The sequence below is a fragment of the Lissotriton helveticus genome, chromosome 3_1 (genome assembly GCF_964261635.1).
Source record: "Lissotriton helveticus chromosome 3_1, aLisHel1.1, whole genome shotgun sequence".
Taxonomy (NCBI): Eukaryota; Metazoa; Chordata; class Amphibia; order Caudata; family Salamandridae; genus Lissotriton; species Lissotriton helveticus.
In genome coordinates this window covers 509977494-509997810 of record NC_136061.1, presented here as the reverse complement: position 1 = coordinate 509997810, position 20317 = coordinate 509977494, and positions in this window count along the sequence as shown.

The window sequence follows — 20317 nt, the reverse complement described above, 5'->3', positions numbered from 1 at the left end:
AGAGATCTGGGCCTAAATCCATCGTTTTTTTGCTCACCATGCCTTTCCAGTTTGAACCAGGCTATATGCAAATCAGTCTTGACCCTGTGCCCCATGGGAACAGTTCAGCCCGAACTGCCAAGCCTGGTCCTCCCTGGACTGGAAACAAGCATCCAAGGACCGGTTTCGGGCTTTCAGCCCTCATCAGCCTGGATAGCTTGATTCCAGTGGCATGGAGAGCACGGGACTCACGTCTGAGCATACCCGTCCCACTCGGGGTGACAAAGCAAAAACAACAGGTGATGGACAGAATGCAGAACAATGTCATACATTCACCCCAGTGCAGAGATCTGGGCCTAAATCCATCGTTTTTTTGCTCACCATGCCTTTCCAGTTTGAACCCAGCTATATGCAAATCAGTCTTGACCCTGTGCCCCATGGGAACAGTCCAGCCCGAACTGCCAAGCCTGGTCCTCCCTGGACTGGAAACAAACATCCAAGGAGCGGTTTCGGGCTTTCAGCCCTCATCAGCCTGGATAGCTTGATTCCAGTGGCATGGAGAGCACGGGGCTCACGTCTGAGTATACCCGTCCCACTCGGGGTGACAAACCAAAAACAACAGGTGATGGACAGAATGCAGAACAATGTCATACGTTCACCCCAGTACAGAGATCTGGGCCTAAATCCATCGTTTTTTTGCTCACCATGCCTTTCCAGTTTGAACCCAGCTATATGCAAATCAGTCTTGACCCTGTGCCCCATGGGAACAGTCCAGCCCGAACTGCCAAGCCTGGTCCTCCCTGGACTGGAAACAAGCATCCAAGGACCGGTTTTGGGCTTTCAGCCCTCATCAGCCTGGATAGCTTGATTCCAGTGGCATGGAGAGCACGGGACTCACGTCTGAGCATACCCGTCCCACTCGGGGTGACAAAGCAAAAACAACAGGTAATGGACAGAATGCAGAACAATGTCATACATTCACCCCAGTACAGAGATCTGGGCCTAAATCCATCGTTTTTTTGCTCACCATGCCTTTCCAGTTTGAACCCAGATATATGCAAATCAGTCTTGACCCTGTGCCCCATGGGAACAGTTCAGCCCGAACTGCCAAGCCTGGTCCTCCCTGGACTGGAAACAAGCATCCAAGGACCGGTTTCGAGCTTTCAGCCCTCATCAGCCTGGATAGCTTGATTCCAGTGGCATGGAGAGCACGGGACTCACGTCTGAGCATACCCGTCCCACTCGGGGTGACAAAGCAAAAACAACAGGTGATGGACAGAATGTAGAACAATGTCATACATTCACCCCAGTGCAGAGATCTGGGCCTAAATCCATCGTTTTTTTGCTCACCATGCCTTTCCAGTTTGAACCCAGCTATATGCAAATCAGTCTTGACCCTGTGCCCCATGGGAACAGTTCAGCCCGAACTGCCAAGCCTGGTCCTCCCTGGACTGGAAACAAGCATCCAAGGACCGGTTTCGGGCTTTCAGCCCTCATCAGCCTGGATAGCTTGATTCCAGTGGCATGGAGAGCACGGGGCTCACGTCTGAGTATACCCTTCCCACTCGGGGTGACAAAGCAAAAACAACAGGTGATGGACAGAATGCAGAACAATGTCATACGTTCACCCCAGTACAGAGATCTGGGCCTAAATCCATCGTTTTTTTGCTCACCATGCCTTTCCAGTTTGAACCCAGCTATATGCAAATCAGTCTTGACCCTGTGTCCCATGGGAACAGTCCAGCCCGAACTGCCAAGCCTGGTCCTCCCTGGACTGGGAACAAGCATCCAAGGACCGGTTTCGGGCTTTCAGCCCTCATCAGCCTGGATAGCTTGATTCCAGTGGCATGGAGAGCACGGGACTCACGTCTGAGCATACCCGTCCCACTCGGGGTGACAAAGCAAAAACAACAGGTGATGGACTGAATGCAGAACAATGTCACACATTCACCCCAGTCAGAGATCTGGGCCTAAATCCATCGTTTTTTTGCTCACCATGCCTTTCCAGTTTGAACCCAGCTATGTGCAAATCAGTCTTGACCCTGTGCCCCATGGGAACAGTCCAGCCCGAACTGCCAAGCCTGGTCCTCCCTGGACTGGAAACAAGCATCCAATGACCGGTTTCGGGCTTTCAGCCCTCATCAGCCTGCATAGCTTGATTCCAGTGGCATGGAGAGCATGGGACTCACGTCTGAGCATACCCGTCCCACTCGGGGTGACAAAGCAAAAACAACAGGCGATGGACAGAATGCAGAACAATGTCATACATTCACCCCAGTACAGAGGTATGGCCCTAAATCCATCGTTTTTTTGCTCACCATGCCTTTCCAGTTTGAACCCAGCTATATGCAAATCAGTCTTGACCCTGTGCCCCATGGGAACAGTCCAGCCCGAACTGCCAAGCCTGGTCCTCCCTGGACTGGAAACAAGCATCCAAGGACCGGTTTCGGGCTTTCAGCCCTCATCAGCCTGGATAGCTTGATTCCAGTGGCATGGAGAGCACGGGACTCACGTCTGAGCATACCCGTCCCACTCGGGGTGACAAAGCAAAAACAGCAGGTGATGGACAGAATGCAGAACAATGTCATACATTCTCCCCAGTGCAGAGATCTGGGCCTAAATCCATCGTTTGTTTGTTCACCATGCCTTTCCAGTTTGAACCCAGCTATATGCAAATCAGTCTTGACCCTTTGCCCCATGGGAACAGTCCAGCCCGAACTGCCAAGGCTGGTCCTCCCTGGACTGGAAACAAGCATCCAAGGACCGGTTTTGGGCTTTCAGCCCTCATCAGCCTGGATAGCTTGATTCCAGTGGCATGGAGAGCACGGGACTCACGTCTGAGCATACCCGTCCCACTCGGGGTGACAAAGCAAAAACAACAGGTGATGGACAGAATGCAGAACAATGTCATACATTCACCCCAGTACAGAGATCTGGGCCTAAATCCATCGTTTTTTTGCTCACCATGCCTTTCCAGTTTGAACCCAGCTATATGCAAATCAGTCTTGACCCTGTGCCCCATGGGAACAGTTCAGCCCGAACTGCCAAGCCTGGTCCTCCCTGGACTGGAAACAAGCATCCAAGGACCGGTTTCGGGCTTTCAGCCCTCATCAGCCTGGATAGCTTGATTCCAGTGGCATGGAGAGCACGGGACTCACGTCTGAGCATACCCGTCCCACTCGGGGTGACAAAGCAAAAACAACAGGTGATGGACAGAATGCAGAACAATGTCATACATTCACCCCAGTGCAACAGAATGCAGAACAATGTCATACATTCACCCCAGTGCAGAGATCTGGGCCTAAATCCATCGTTTTTTTGCTCACCATGCCTTTCCAGTTTGAACCCAGCTATATGCAAATCAGTCTTGACCCTGTGCCCCATGGGAAGAGTCCAGCCCGAACTGCCAAGCCTGGTCCTCCCTGGACTGGAAACAAGCATCCAAGGACCGGTTTTGGGCTTTCAGCCCTCATCAGCCTGGATAGCTTGATTCCAGTGGCATGGAGAGCACGGGACTCACGTCTGAGTATACCCGTCCCACTCTGGGTGACAAAGCAAAAACAACAGGTGATGGACAGAATGCAGAACAATGTCATACGTTCACCCCAGTACAGAGATCTGGGCCTAAATCCATTGTTTTTTTGCTCACCATGCCTTTCCAGTTTGAACCCAGCTATATGCAAATCAGTCTTGACCCTGTGCCCCATGGGAACAGTCCAGCCCGAACTGCCAATCCTGGTCCTCCCTGGACTGGAAACAAGCATCCAAGGACCGGTTTCGGGCTTTCAGCCCTCATCAGCCTGGATAGCTTGATTCCAGTGGCATGGAGAGCACGGGACTCACGTCTGAGCATACCCGTCCCACTCGGGGTGACAAAGCAAAAACAACAGGCGATGGACAGAATGCAGAACAATGTCATACATTCACCCCAGTACAGAGATCTGGGCCTAAATCCATCGTTTTTTTGCTCACCATGCCTTTCCAGTTTGAACCCAGATATATGTAAATCAGTCTTGACCCTGTCCCCCATGGGAACAGTTCAGCCCGAACTGCCAAGCCTGGTCCTCCCTGGACTGGAAACAAGCATCCAAGGACCGGTTTCGAGCTTTCAGCCCTCATCAGCCTGGATAGCTTGATTCCAGTGGCATGGAGAGCACGGGACTCACGTCTGAGCATACCCGTCCCACTCGGGGTGACAAAGCAAAAACAACAGGTGATGGACAGAATGTAGAACAATGTCATACATTCACCCCAGTGCAGAGATCTGGGCCTAAATCCATCGTTTTTTTGCTCACCATGCCTTTCCAGTTTGAACCCAGCTATATGCAAATCAGTCTTGACCCTGTGCCCCATGGGAACAGTTCAGTCCGAACTGCCAAGCCTGGTCCTCCCTGGACTGGAAACAAGCATCCAAGGACCGGTTTCGGGCTTTCAGCCCTCATCAGCCTGGATAGCTTGATTCCAGTGGCATGGAGAGCACGGGACTCACGTCTGAGCATACCCGTCCCACTCGGGGTGACAAAGCAAAAACAACAGGTGATGGACAGAATGCAGAACAATGTCATACATTCACCCCAGTGCAGAGATCTGGGCCTAAATCCATTGTTTTTTTGCTCACCATGCCTTTCCAGTTTGAACCCAGCTATATGCAAATCAGTCTTGACCCTGTGCCCCATGGGAACAGTCCAGCCTGAACTGCCAAGCCTGGTCCTCCCTGGACTGGAAACAAGCATCCAAGGACCGGTTTTGGGCTTTCAGCCCTCATCAGCCTGGATAGCTTGATTCCAGTGGCATGGAGAGCACGGGACTCACGTCTGAGCATACCCGTCCCACTCGGGGTGACAATGCAAAAACAACAGGTGATGGACAGAATGCAGAACAATGTCATACATTCTCCCCAGTGCAGAGATCTGGGCCTAAATCCATCGTTTTTTTGCTCACCATGCCTTTCCAGTTTGAACCCAGCTATATGCAAATCAGTCTTGACCCTGTGCCCCATGGGAACAGTCCAGCCCGAACTGCCAAGCCTGGTCCTCCCTGGACTGGAAACAAGCATCCAAGGACCGGTTTCGGGCTTTCAGCCCTCATCAGCCTGGATAGCTTGATTCCAGTGGCATGGAGAGCACGGGACTCACGTCTGAGCATACCCGTCCCACTCGGGGTGACAAAGCAAAAACAACAGGTGATGGACAGAATGCAGAACAATGTCATACATTCTCCCCAGTGCAGAGATCTGGGCCTAAATCCATCGTTTTTTTGCTCACCATGCCTTTCCAGTTTGAACCCAGCTATATGCAAATCAGTCTTGACCCTGTGCCCCATGGGAACAGTCCAGCCCGAACTGCCAAGCCTGGTCCTCCCTGGACTGGAAACAAGCATCCAAGGACCGGTTTTGGGCTTTCAGCCCTCATCAGCCTGGATAGCTTGATTCCAGTGGCATGGAGAGCACGGGACTCACGTCTGAGCATACCCGTCCCACTCGGGGTGACAAAGCAAAAACAACAGGTGATGGACAGAATGCAGAACAATGTCATACATTCACCCCAGTACAGAGATCTGGGCCTAAATCCATCATTTTTTTGCTCACCATGCCTTTCCAGTTTGAACCCAGCTATATGCAAATCAGTCTTGACCCTGTGCCCCATGGGAACAGTCCAGCCCGAACTGCCAATCCTGGTCCTCCCTGGACTGGAAACAAGCATCCAAGGACCGGTTTCGGGCTTTCAGCCCTCATCAGCCTGGATAGCTTGATTCCAGTGGCATGGAGAGCACGGGACTCACGTCTGAGCATACCCGTCCCACTCGGGGTGACAAAGCAAAAACAACAGGTGATGGACAGAATGTAGAACAATGTCATACATTCACCCCAGTGCAGAGATCTGGGCCTAAATCCATCGTTTTTTTGCTCACCATGCCTTTCCAGTTTGAACCCAGCTATATGCAAATCAGTCTTGACCCTGTGCCCCATGGGAACAGTCCAGCCCGAACTGCCAAGCCTGGTCCTCCCTGGACTGGAAACAAGCATCCAAGGACCGGTTTCGGGCTTTCAGCCCTCATCAGCCTGGATAGCTTGATTCCAGTGGCATGGAGAGCACGGGGCTCACGTCTGAGTATACCCGTCCCACTCGGGGTGACAAAGCAAAAACAACAGGTGATGGACAGAATGCAGAACAATGTCATACGTTCACCCCAGTACAGAGATCTGGGCCTAAATCCATCGTTTTTTTGCTCACCATGCCTTTCCAGTTTGAACCCAGCTATATGCAAATCAGTCTTGACCCTGTGCCCCATGGGAACAGTCCAGCCCGAACTGCCAAGCCTGGTCCTCCCTGGACTGGAAACAAGCATCCAAGGACCGGTTTCGGGCTTTCAGCCCTCATCAGCCTGGATAGCTTGATTCCAGTGGCATGGAGAGCACGGGACTCACGTCTGAGCATACCCGTCCCACTCGGGGTGACAAAGCAAAAACAACAGGTGATGGACAGAATGTAGAACAATGTCATACATTCACCCCAGTGCAGAGATCTGGGCCTAAATCCATCGTTTTTTTGCTCACCATGCCTTTCCAGTTTGAACCCAGCTATATGCAAATCAGTCTTGACCCTGTGCCCCATGTGAACAGTTCAGTCCGAACTGCCAAGCCTGGTCCTCCCTGGACTGGAAACAAGCATCCAAGGACCGGTTTCGGGCTTTCAGCCCTCATCAGCCTGGATAGCTTGATTCCAGTGGCATGGAGAGCACGGGACTCACGTCTGAGCATACCCGTCCCACTCGGGGTGACAAAGCAAAAACAACAGGTGATGGACAGAATGCAGAACAATGTCATACATTCACCCCAGTGCAGAGATCTGGGCCTAAATCCATTGTTTTTTTGCTCACCATGCCTTTCCAGTTTGAACCCAGCTATATGCAAATCAGTCTTGACCCTGTGCCCCATGGGAACAGTCCAGCCTGAACTGCCAAGCCTGGTCCTCCCTGGACTGGAAACAAGCATCCAAGGACCGGTTTTGGGCTTTCAGCCCTCATCAGCCTGGATAGCTTGATTCCAGTGGCATGGAGAGCACGGGACTCACGTCTGAGCATACCCGTCCCACTCGGGGTGACAATGCAAAAACAACAGGTGATGGACAGAATGCAGAACAATGTCATACATTCTCCCCAGTGCAGAGATCTGGGCCTAAATCCATCGTTTTTTTGCTCACCATGCCTTTCCAGTTTGAACCCAGCTATATGCAAATCAGTCTTGACCCTGTGCCCCATGGGAACAGTCCAGCCCGAACTGCCAAGCCTGGTCCTCCCTGGACTGGAAACAAGCATCCAAGGACCGGTTTCGGGCTTTCAGCCCTCATCAGCCTGGATAGCTTGATTCCAGTGGCATGGAGAGCACGGGACTCACGTCTGAGCATACCCGTCCCACTCGGGGTGACAAAGCAAAAACAACAGGTGATGGACAGAATGCAGAACAATGTCATACATTCTCCCCAGTGCAGAGATCTGGGCCTAAATCCATCGTTTTTTTGCTCACCATGCCTTTCCAGTTTGAACCCAGCTATATGCAAATCAGTCTTGACCCTGTGCCCCATGGGAACAGTCCAGCCCGAACTGCCAAGCCTGGTCCTCCCTGGACTGGAAACAAGCATCCAAGGACCGGTTTTGGGCTTTCAGCCCTCATCAGCCTGGATAGCTTGATTCCAGTGGCATGGAGAGCACGGGACTCACGTCTGAGCATACCCGTCCCACTCGGGGTGACAAAGCAAAAACAACAGGTGATGGACAGAATGCAGAACAATGTCATACATTCACCCCAGTACAGAGATCTGGGCCTAAATCCATCATTTTTTTGCTCACCATGCCTTTCCAGTTTGAACCCAGCTATATGCAAATCAGTCTTGACCCTGTGCCCCATGGGAACAGTCCAGCCCGAACTGCCAATCCTGGTCCTCCCTGGACTGGAAACAAGCATCCAAGGACCGGTTTCGGGCTTTCAGCCCTCATCAGCCTGGATAGCTTGATTCCAGTGGCATGGAGAGCACGGGACTCACGTCTGAGCATACCCGTCCCACTCGGGGTGACAAAGCAAAAACAACAGGTGATGGACAGAATGTAGAACAATGTCATACATTCACCCCAGTGCAGAGATCTGGGCCTAAATCCATCGTTTTTTTGCTCACCATGCCTTTCCAGTTTGAACCCAGCTATATGCAAATCAGTCTTGACCCTGTGCCCCATGGGAACAGTCCAGCCCGAACTGCCAAGCCTGGTCCTCCCTGGACTGGAAACAAGCATCCAAGGACCGGTTTCGGGCTTTCAGCCCTCATCAGCCTGGATAGCTTGATTCCAGTGGCATGGAGAGCACGGGGCTCACGTCTGAGTATACCCGTCCCACTCGGGGTGACAAAGCAAAAACAACAGGTGATGGACAGAATGCAGAACAATGTCATACGTTCACCCCAGTACAGAGATCTGGGCCTAAATCCATCGTTTTTTTGCTCACCATGCCTTTCCAGTTTGAACCCAGCTATATGCAAATCAGTCTTGACCCTGTGCCCCATGGGAACAGTCCAGCCCGAACTGCCAAGCCTGGTCCTCCCTGGACTGGAAACAAGCATCCAAGGACCGGTTTCGGGCTTTCAGCCCTCATCAGCCTGGATAGCTTGATTCCAGTGGCATGGAGAGCACGGGACTCACGTCTGAGCATACCCGTCCCACTCGGGGTGACAAAGCAAAAACAACAGGTGATGGACAGAATGCAGAACAATGTCATACATTCTCCCCAGTGCAGAGATCTGGGCCTAAATCCATCGTTTTTTTGCTCACCATGCCTTTCCAGTTTGAACCCAGCTATATGCAAATCAGTCTTGACCCTGTGCCCCATGGGAACAGTCCAGCCCGAACTGCCAAGCCTGGTCCTCCCTGGACTGGAAACAAGCATCCAAGGACCGGTTTTGGGCTTTCAGCCCTCATCAGCCTGGATAGCTTGATTCCAGTGGCATGGAGAGCACGGGACTCACGTCTGAGCATACCCGTCCCACTCGGGGTGACAAAGCAAAAACAACAGGTGATGGACAGAATGCAGAACAATGTCATACATTCACCCCAGTACAGAGATCTGGGCCTAAATCCATCGTTTTTTTGCTCAACATGCCTTTCCAGTTTGAACCCAGATATATGCAAATCAGTCTTGACCCTGTGCCCCATTGGAACAGTTCAGCCCGAACTGCCAAGCCTGGTCCTCCCTGGACTGGAAACAAGCATCCAAGGACCGGTTTCGAGCTTTCAGCCCTCATCAGCCTGGATAGCTTGATTCCAGTGGCATGGAGAGCACGGGACTCACGTCTGAGCACACCCGTCCCACTCGGGGTGACAAAGCAAAAAAAACAGGTGATGGACAGAATGTAGAACAATGTCATACATTCACCCCAGTGCAGAGATCTGGGCCTAAATCCATCGTTTTTTTGCTCACCATGCCTTTCCAGTTTGAACCCAGCTATATGCAAATCAGTCTTGACCCTGTGCCCCATGGGAACAGTCCAGCCCGAACTGCCAAGCCTGGTCCTCCCTGGACTGGAAACAAGCATCCAAGGACCGGTTTCGGGCTTTCAGCCCTCATCAGCCTGGATAGCTTGATTCCAGTGGCATGGAGAGCACGGGGCTCACGTCTGAGTATACCCGTCCCACTTGGGTTAACAAAGCAAAAACAACAGGTGATGGACAGAATGCAGAACAATGTCATACATTCTCCCCAGTGCAGAGATCTGGGCCTAAATCCATCGTTTTTTTGCTCACCATGCCTTTCCAGTTTGAACCCAGCTATATGCAAATCAGTCTTGACCCTGTGCCCCATGGGAACAGTCCAGCCCGTACTGCCAAGCCTGGTCCTCCCTGGACTGGAAACAAGCATCCAAGGACCGGTTTTGGGCTTTCAGCCCTCATCAGCCTGGATAGCTTGATTCCAGTGGCATGGAGAGCACGGGACTCACGTCTGAGCATACCCGTCCCACTCGGGGTGACAAAGCAAAAACAACAGGTGATGGACAGAATGCAGAACAATGTTATACATTCACCCCAGTACAGAGATCAGGGCCTAAATCCATCATTTTTTTGCTCACCATGCCTTTCCAGTTTGAACCCAGCTATATGCAAATCAGTCTTGACCCTGTGTCCCATGGGAACAGTCCAGCCCGAACTGCCAAGCCTGGTCCTCCCTGGACTGGGAACAAGCATCCAAGGACCGGTTTCGGGCTTTCAGCCCTCATCAGCCTGGATAGCTTGATTCCAGTGGCATGGAGAGCACGGGACTCACGTCTGAGCATACCCGTCCCACTCGGGGTGACAAAGCAAAAACAACAGGTGATGGACTGAATGCAGAACAATGTCACACATTCACCCCAGTCAGAGATCTGGGCCTAAATCCATCGTTTTTTTGCTCACCATGCCTTTCCAGTTTGAACCCAGCTATGTGCAAATCAGTCTTGACCCTGTGCCCCATGGGAACAGTCCAGCCCGAACTGCCAAGCCTGGTCCTCCCTGGACTGGAAACAAGCATCCAATGACCGGTTTCGGGCTTTCAGCCCTCATCAGCCTGCATAGCTTGATTCCAGTGGCATGGAGAGCATGGGACTCACGTCTGAGCATACCCGTCCCACTCGGGGTGACAAAGCAAAAACAACAGGCGATGGACAGAATGCAGAACAATGTCATACATTCACCCCAGTACAGAGGTATGGCCCTAAATCCATCGTTTTTTTGCTCACCATGCCTTTCCAGTTTGAACCCAGCTATATGCAAATCAGTCTTGACCCTGTGCCCCATGGGAACAGTCCAGCCCGAACTGCCAAGCCTGGTCCTCCCTGGACTGGAAACAAGCATCCAAGGACCGGTTTCGGGCTTTCAGCCCTCATCAGCCTGGATAGCTTGATTCCAGTGGCATGGAGAGCACGGGACTCACGTCTGAGCATACCCGTCCCACTCGGGGTGACAAAGCAAAAACAGCAGGTGATGGACAGAATGCAGAACAATGTCATACATTCTCCCCAGTGCAGAGATCTGGGCCTAAATCCATCGTTTGTTTGTTCACCATGCCTTTCCAGTTTGAACCCAGCTATATGCAAATCAGTCTTGACCCTGTGCCCCATGGGAACAGTCCAGCCCGAACTGCCAAGGCTGGTCCTCCCTGGACTGGAAACAAGCATCCAAGGACCGTTTTTGGGCTTTCAGCCCTCATCAGCCTGGATAGCTTGATTCCAGTGGCATGGAGAGCACGGGACTCACGTCTGAGCATACCCGTCCCACTCGGGGTGACAAAGCAAAAACAACAGGTGATGGACAGAATGCAGAACAATGTCATACATTCACCCCAGTACAGAGATCTGGGCCTAAATCCATCGTTTTTTTGCTCACCATGCCTTTCCAGTTTGAACCCAGCTATATGCAAATCAGTCTTGACCCTGTGCCCCATGGGAACAGTTCAGCCCGAACAGCCAAGCCTGGTCCTCCCTGGACTGGAAACAAGCATCCAAGGACCGGTTTCGGGCTTTCAGCCCTCATCAGCCTGAATAGCTTGATTCCAGTGGCATGGAGAGCACGGGACTCACGTCTGAGCATACCCGTCCCACTCTGGGTGACAAAGCAAAAACAACAGGTGATGGACAGAATGCAGAACAATGTCATACATTCACCCCAGTGCAACAGAATGCAGAACAATGTCATACATTCACCCCAGTGCAGAGATCTGGGCCTAAATCCATCGTTTTTTTGCTCACCATGCCTTTCCAGTTTGAACCCAGCTATATGCAAATCAGTCTTGACCCTGTGCCCCATGGGAAGAGTCCAGCCCGAACTGCCAAGCCTGGTCCTCCCTGGACTGGAAACAAGCATCCAAGGACCGGTTTTGGGCTTTCAGCCCTCATCAGCCTGGATAGCTTGATTCCAGTGGCATGGAGAGCACGGGACTCACGTCTGAGTATACCCGTCCCACTCGGGGTGACAAAGCAAAAACAACAGGTGATGGACAGAATGCAGAACAATGTCATACGTTCACCCCAGTACAGAGATCTGGGCCTAAATCCATTGTTTTTTTGCTCACCATGCCTTTCCAGTTTGAACCCAGCTATATGCAAATCAGTCTTGACCCTGTGCCCCATGGGAACAGTCCAGCCCGAACTGCCAATCCTGGTCCTCCCTGGACTGGAAACAAGCATCCAAGGACCGGTTTCGGGCTTTCAGCCCTCATCAGCCTGGATAGCTTGATTCCAGTGGCATGGAGAGCACGGGACTCACGTCTGAGCATACCCGTCCCACTCGGGGTGACAAAGCAAAAACAACAGGCGATGGACAGAATGCAGAACAATGTCATACATTCACCCCAGTACAGAGATCTGGGCCTAAATCCATCGTTTTTTTGCTCACCATGCCTTTCCAGTTTGAACCCAGATATATGTAAATCAGTCTTGACCCTGTCCCCCATGGGAACAGTTCAGCCCGAACTGCCAAGCCTGGTCCTCCCTGGACTGGAAACAAGCATCCAAGGACCGGTTTCGAGCTTTCAGCCCTCATCAGCCTGGATAGCTTGATTCCAGTGGCATGGAGAGCACGGGACTCACGTCTGAGCATACCCGTCCCACTCGGGGTGACAAAGCAAAAACAACAGGTGATGGACAGAATGTAGAACAATGTCATACATTCACCCCAGTGCAGAGATCTGGGCCTAAATCCATCGTTTTTTTGCTCACCATGCCTTTCCAGTTTGAACCCAGCTATATGCAAATCAGTCTTGACCCTGTGCCCCATGGGAACAGTTCAGCCCGAACTGCCAAGCCTGGTCCTCCCTGGACTGGAAACAAGCATCCAAGGACCGGTTTCGGGCTTTCAGCCCTCATCAGCCTGGATAGCTTGATTCCAGTGGCATGGAGAGCACGGGACTCACGTCTGAGCATACCCGTCCCACTCGGGGTGACAAAGCAAAAACAACAGGTGATGGACAGAATGCAGAACAATGTCATACATTTACCCCAGTGCAGAGATCTGGGCCTAAATCCATTGTTTTTTTGCTCACCATGCCTTTCCAGTTTGAACCCAGCTATATGCAAATCAGTCTTGACCCTGTGCCCCATGGGAACAGTCCAGCCTGAACTGCCAAGCCTGGTCCTCCCTGGACTGGAAACAAGCATCCAAGGACCGGTTTTGGGCTTTCAGCCCTCATCAGCCTGGATAGCTTGATTCCAGTGGCATGGAGAGCACGGGACTCACGTCTGAGCATACCCGTCCCACTCGGGGTGACAATGCAAAAACAACAGGTGATGGACAGAATGCAGAACAATGTCATACATTCTCCCCAGTGCAGAGATCTGGGCCTAAATCCATCGTTTTTTTGCTCACCATGCCTTTCCAGTTTGAACCCAGCTATATGCAAATCAGTCTTGACCCTGTGCCCCATGGGAACAGTCCAGCCCGAACTGCCAAGCCTGGTCCTCCCTGGACTGGAAACAAGCATCCAAGGACCGGTTTCGGGCTTTCAGCCCTCATCAGCCTGGATAGCTTGATTCCAGTGGCATGGAGAGCACGGGACTCACGTCTGAGCATACCCGTCCCACTCGGGGTGACAAAGCAAAAACAACAGGTGATGGACAGAATGCAGAACAATGTCATACATTCTCCCCAGTGCAGAGATCTGGGCCTAAATCCATCGTTTTTTTGCTCACCATGCCTTTCCAGTTTGAACCCAGCTATATGCAAATCAGTCTTGACCCTGTGCCCCATGGGAACAGTCCAGCCCGAACTGCCAAGCCTGGTCCTCCCTGGACTGGAAACAAGCATCCAAGGACCGGTTTTGGGCTTTCAGCCCTCATCAGCCTGGATAGCTTGATTCCAGTGGCATGGAGAGCACGGGACTCACGTCTGAGCATACCCGTCCCACTCGGGGTGACAAAGCAAAAACAACAGGTGATGGACAGAATGCAGAACAATGTCATACATTCACCCCAGTACAGAGATCTGGGCCTAAATCCATCATTTTTTTGCTCACCATGCCTTTCCAGCTTGAACCCAGCTATATGCAAATCAGTCTTGACCCTGTGCCCCATGGGAACAGTCCAACCCGAACTGCCAATCCTGGTCCTCCCTGGACTGGAAACAAGCATCCAAGGACCGGTTTCGGGCTTTCAGCCCTCATCAGCCTGGATAGCTTGATTCCAGTGGCATGGAGAGCACGGGACTCACGTCTGAGCATACCCGTCCCACTCGGGGTGACAAAGCAAAAACAACAGGTGATGGACAGAATGTAGAACAATGTCATACATTCACCCCAGTGCAGAGATCTGGGCCTAAATCCATCGTTTTTTTGCTCACCATGCCTTTCCAGTTTGAACCCAGCTATATGCAAATCAGTCTTGACCCTGTGCCCCATGGGAACAGTCCAGCCCGAACTGCCAAGCCTGGTCCTCCCTGGACTGGAAACAAGCATCCAAGGACCGGTTTCGGGCTTTCAGCCCTCATCAGCCTGGATAGCTTGATTCCAGTGGCATGGAGAGCACGGGGCTCACGTCTGAGTATACCCGTCCCACTCGGGGTGACAAAGCAAAAACAACAGGTGATGGACAGAATGCAGAACAATGTCATACGTTCACCCCAGTACAGAGATCTGGGCCTAAATCCATCGTTTTTTTGCTCACCATGCCTTTCCAGTTTGAACCCAGCTATATGCAAATCAGTCTTGACCCTGTGCCCCATGGGAACAGTCCAGCCCGAACTGCCAAGCCTGGTCCTCCCTGGACTGGAAACAAGCATCCAAGGACCGGTTTCGGGCTTTCAGCCCTCATCAGCCTGGATAGCTTTATTCCAGTGGCATGGAGAGCACGGGACTCACGTCTGAGCATACCCGTCCCACTCGGGGTGACAAAGCAAAAACAACAGGTGATGGACAGAATGCAGAACAATGTCATACATTCTCCCCAGTGCAGAGATCTGGGCCTAAATCCATCGTTTTTTTGCTCACCATGCCTTTCCAGTTTGAACCCAGCTATATGCAAATCAGTCTTGACCCTGTGCCCCATGGGAACAGTCCAGCCCGAACTGCCAAGCCTGGTCCTCCCTGGACTGGAAACAAGCATCCAAGGACCGGTTTTGGGCTTTCAGCCCTCATCAGCCTGGATAGCTTGATTCCAGTGGCATGGAGAGCACGGGACTCACGTCTGAGCATACCCGTCCCACTCGGGGTGACAAAGCAAAAACAACAGGTGATGGACAGAATGCAGAACAATGTCATACATTCACCCCAGTATAGAGATCTGGGCCTAAATCCATCATTTTTTTGCTCACCATGCCTTTCCAGCTTGAACCCAGCTATATGCAAATCAGTCTTGACCCTGTGCCCCATGGGAACAGTCCAACCCGAACTGCCAATCCTGGTCCTCCCTGGACTGGAAACAAGCATCCAAGGACCGGTTTCGGGCTTTCAGCCCTCATCAGCCTGGATAGCTTGATTCCAGTGGCATGGAGAGCACGGGACTCACGTCTGAGCATACCCGTCCCACTCGGGGTGACAAAGCAAAAACAACAGGTGATGGACAGAATGTAGAACAATGTCATACATTCACCCCAGTGCAGAGATCTGGGCCTAAATCCATCGTTTTTTTGCTCACCATGCCTTTCCAGTTTGAACCCAGCTATATGCAAATCAGTCTTGACCCTGTGCCCCATGGGAACAGTCCAGCCCGAACTGCCAAGCCTGGTCCTCCCTGGACTGGAAACAAGCATCCAAGGACCGGTTTCGGGCTTTCAGCCCTCATCAGCCTGGATAGCTTGATTCCAGTGGCATGGAGAGCACGGGGCTCACGTCTGAGTATACCCGTCCCACTCGGGGTGACAAAGCAAAAACAACAGGTGATGGACAGAATGCAGAACAATGTCATACGTTCACCCCAGTACAGAGATCTGGGCCTAAATCCATCGTTTTTTTGCTCACCATGCCTTTCCAGTTTGAACCCAGCTATATGCAAATCAGTCTTGACCCTGTGCCCCATGGGAACAGTCCAGCCCGAACTGCCAAGCCTGGTCCTCCCTGGACTGGAAACAAGCATCCAAGGACCGGTTTCGGGCTTTCAGCCCTCATCAGCCTGGATAGCTTGATTCCAGTGGCATGGAGAGCACGGGACTCACGTCTGAGCATACCCGTCCCACTCGGGGTGACAAAGCAAAAACAACAGGTGATGGACAGAATGCAGAACAATGTCATACATTCTCCCCAGTGCAGAGATCTGGGCCTAAATCCATCGTTTTTTTGCTCACCATGCCTTTCCAGTTTGAACCCAGCTATATGCAAATCAGTCTTGACCCTGTGCCCCATGGGAACAGTCCAGCCCGAACTGCCAAGCCTGGTCCTCCCTGGACTGGAAACAAGCATCCAAGGACCGGTTTTGGGCTTTCAGCCCTCATCAGCCTGGATAGCTTGATTCCAGTGGCATGGAGAGCACGGGACTCACGTCTGAGCATACCCGTCCCACTCGGGGTGACAAAGCAAAAACAACAGGTGATGGACAGAATACAGAACAATGTCATACATTCACCCCAGTACAGAGATCTGGGCCTAAATCCATCGTTTTTTTGCTCACCATGCCTTTCCAGTTTGAACCCAGATATATGCAAATCAGTCTTGACCCTGTGCCCCATGGGAACAGTTCAGCCCGAACTGCCAAGCCTGGTCCTCCCTGGACTGGAAACAAGCATCCAAGGACCGGTTTCGAGCTTTCAGCCCTCATCAGCCTGGATAGCTTGATTCCAGTGGCATGGAGAGCACGGGACTCACGTCTGAGCATACCCGTCCCACTCGGGGTGACAAAGCAAAAAAAACAGGTGATGGACAGAATGTAGAACAATGTCATACATTCACCCCAGTGCAGAGATCTGGGCCTAAATCCATCGTTTTTTTGCTCACCATGCCTTTCCAGTTTGAACCCAGCTATATGCAAATCAGTCTTGACCCTGTGCCCCATGGGAACAGTCCAGCCCGAACTGCCAAGCCTGGTCCTCCCTGGACTGGAAACAAGCATCCAAGGACCGGTTTCGGGCTTTCAGCCCTCATCAGCCTGGATAGCTTGATTCCAGTGGCATGGAGAGCACGGGGCTCACGTCTGAGTATACCCGTCCCACTTGGGTTAACAAAGCAAAAACAACAGGTGATGGACAGAATGCAGAACAATGTCATACATTCTCCCCAGTGCAGAGATCTGGGCCTAAATCCATCGTTTTTTTGCTCACCATGCCTTTCCAGTTTGAACCCAGCTATATGCAAATCAGTCTTGACCCTGTGCCCCATGGGAACAGTCCAGCCCGAACTGCCAAGCCTGGTCCTCCCTGGACTGGAAACAAGCATCCAAGGACCGGTTTCGGGCTTTCAGCCCTCATCAGCCTGGATAGCTTGATTCCAGTGGCATGGAGAGCACGGGGCTCACGTCTGAGCATACCCGTCCCACTCGGGGTGACAAAGCAAAAACAACAGGTGATGGACAGAATGTAGAACAATGTCATACATTCACCCCAGTGCAGAGATATGGCCCTAAATCCATCGTTTTTTTGCTCACCATGCCTTTCCAGTTTGAACCCAGCTATATGCAAATCAGTCTTGACCCTGTGCCCCATGGGAACAGTCCAGCCCGAACTGCCAAGCCTGGTCCTCCCTGGACTGGAAACAAGCATCCAAGGACCGGTTTCGGGCTTTCAGCCCTCATCAGCCTGGATAGCTTGATTCCAGTGGCATGGAGAGCACGGGGCTCACGTCTGAGTATACCCGTCCCACTCGGGCTGACAAAGCAAAAACAACAGGTGATGGACAGAATGCAGAACAATGTCATACGTTCACCCCAGTACAGAGATCTGGGCCTAAATCCATCGTTTTTTTGCTCACCATGCCTTTCCAGTTTGAACCCAGCTATATGCAAATCAGTCTTGACCCTGTGCCCCATGGGAACAGTCCAGCCCGAACTGCCAAGCCTGGTCCTCCCTGGACTGGAAACAAGCATCCAAGGACCGGTTTCGGGCTTTCAGCCCTCATCAGCCTGGATAGCTTGATTCCAGTGGCATGGAGAGCACGGGACTCACGTCTGAGCATACCCGTCCCACTCGGGGTGACAAAGCAAAAACAACAGGTGATGGACAGAATGCAGAAAAATGTCATACATTCTCCCCAGTGCAGAGATCTGGGCCTAAATCCATCGTTTTTTTGCTCACCATGCCTTTCCAGTTTGAACCCAGCTATATGCAAATCAGTCTTGACCCTGTGCCCCATGGGAACAGTCCAGCCCGAACTGCCAAGCCTGGTCCTCCCTGGACTGGAAACAAGCATCCAAGGACCGGTTTTGGGCTTTCAGCCCTCATCAGCCTGGATAGCTTGATTCCAGTGGCATGGAGAGCACGGGACTCACGTCTGAGCATACCCGTCCCACTCGGGGTGACAAAGCAAAAACAACAGGTGATGGACAGAATGCAGAACAATTTCATACATTCACCCCAGTACAGAGATCTGGGCCTAAATCCATCGTTTTTTTGCTCACCATGCCTTTCCAGTTTGAACCCAGATATATGCAAATCAGTCTTGACCCTGTGCCCCATGGGAACAGTTCAGCCCGAACTGCCAAGCCTGGTCCTCCCTGGACTGGAAACAAACATCCAAGGACCGGTTTCGAGCTTTCAGCCCTCATCAGCCTGGATAGCTTGATTCCAGTGGCATGGAGAGCACGGGACTCACGTCTGAGCATACCCGTCCCACTCGGGGTGACAAAGCAAAAAAAACAGGTGATGGACAGAATGTAGAACAATGTCATACATTCACCCCAGTGCAGAGATCTGGGCCTAAATCCATCGTTTTTTTGCTCACCATGCCTTTCCAGTTTGAACCCAGCTATATGCAAATCAGTCTTGACCCTGTGCCCCATGGGAACAGTCCAGCCCGAACTGCCAAGCCTGGTCCTCCCTGGACTGGAAACAAGCATCCAAGGACCGGTTTCGGGCTTTCAGCCCTCATCAGCCTGGATAGCTTGATTCCAGTGGCATGGAGAGCACGGGGCTCACGTCTGAGTATACCCGTCCCACTTGGGTTAACAAAGCAAAAACAACAGGTGATGGACAGAATGCAGAACAATGTCATACATTCTCCCCAGTGCAGAGATCTGGGCCTAAATCCATCGTTTTTTTGCTCACCATGCCTTTCCAGTTTGAACCCAGCTATATGCAAATCAGTCTTGACCCTGTGCCCCATGGGAACAGTCCAGCCCGAACTGCCAAGCCTGGTCCTCCCTGGACTGGAAACAAGCATCCAAGGACCGGTTTTGGGCTTTCAGCCCTCATCAGCCTGGATAGCTTGATTCCAGTGGCATGGAGAGCACGGGACTCACGTCTGAGCATACCCGTCCCACTCGGGGTGACAAAGCAAAAACAACAGGTGATGGACAGAATGCAGAACAATGTTATACATTCACCCCAGTACAGAGATCTGGGCCTAAATCCATCGTTTTTTTGCTCACCATGCCTTTCCAGTTTGAACCCAGATATATGCAAATCAGTCTTGACCCTGTGCCCCATGGGAACACCCCAGCCCGAACTGCCAAGCCTGGTCCTCCCTGGACTGGAAACAAGCATCCAAGGACTAGGGGTGAGCGGATTTTGCGTATTGGCAATCCGCGGATTTGCGTATTTGCGTATTTCGAAAATACGCAAAATCCGCGGATCCTAGCGTATTTTTTTTTTTGTGTTCGCACGGGTTTCTGCAAGTTCGCGAGGGTTTTATTGTACAAAACGCTCGCGAACGTGCAGAAACCCGTGCGAACACAATGTGCCTACTCATGGGTATTGCGCTCGTGAAAGTCAAGGATGCAAAGTCTATCCAGCATCACAGCTGATTTTCCACGGTAGATTTGGTAAAGAAGGCACATTGCCCAGCCTCGACGACGCTCTCGATTGTTTCTGGGCTGATGAATGAGTCACTGCATTTGAGCTTCAACTAGTTCCAGCGACCATGTGTGTGTTACTATGCAATCGCGCCGAAGGGCGCAGGGGTCTCTTGAGTGAGCTGCTGTTGCTGTAGTATTTTACAATGGCGCCAGCAAGCTGCCAGCGCCGTTGTAAAATAGTTACAAAGTTAGCTTGCACAGGAAGCACTTAGATAAAATAAAGCAGCACCTGCTTCGTTTTATCTAGTGGTTCCTGTGCAAGCTAACTTTGTAACTATTTTACAACGGCGCTGGCAGCTTGCTGGCGCCATTGTAAAATAGTTACATGAGTGGGGGTTCAACTTTTGAACCCGTTACATCCGCGGATTTTTTTTTTCGGATTTTGTGGAAAATACGTA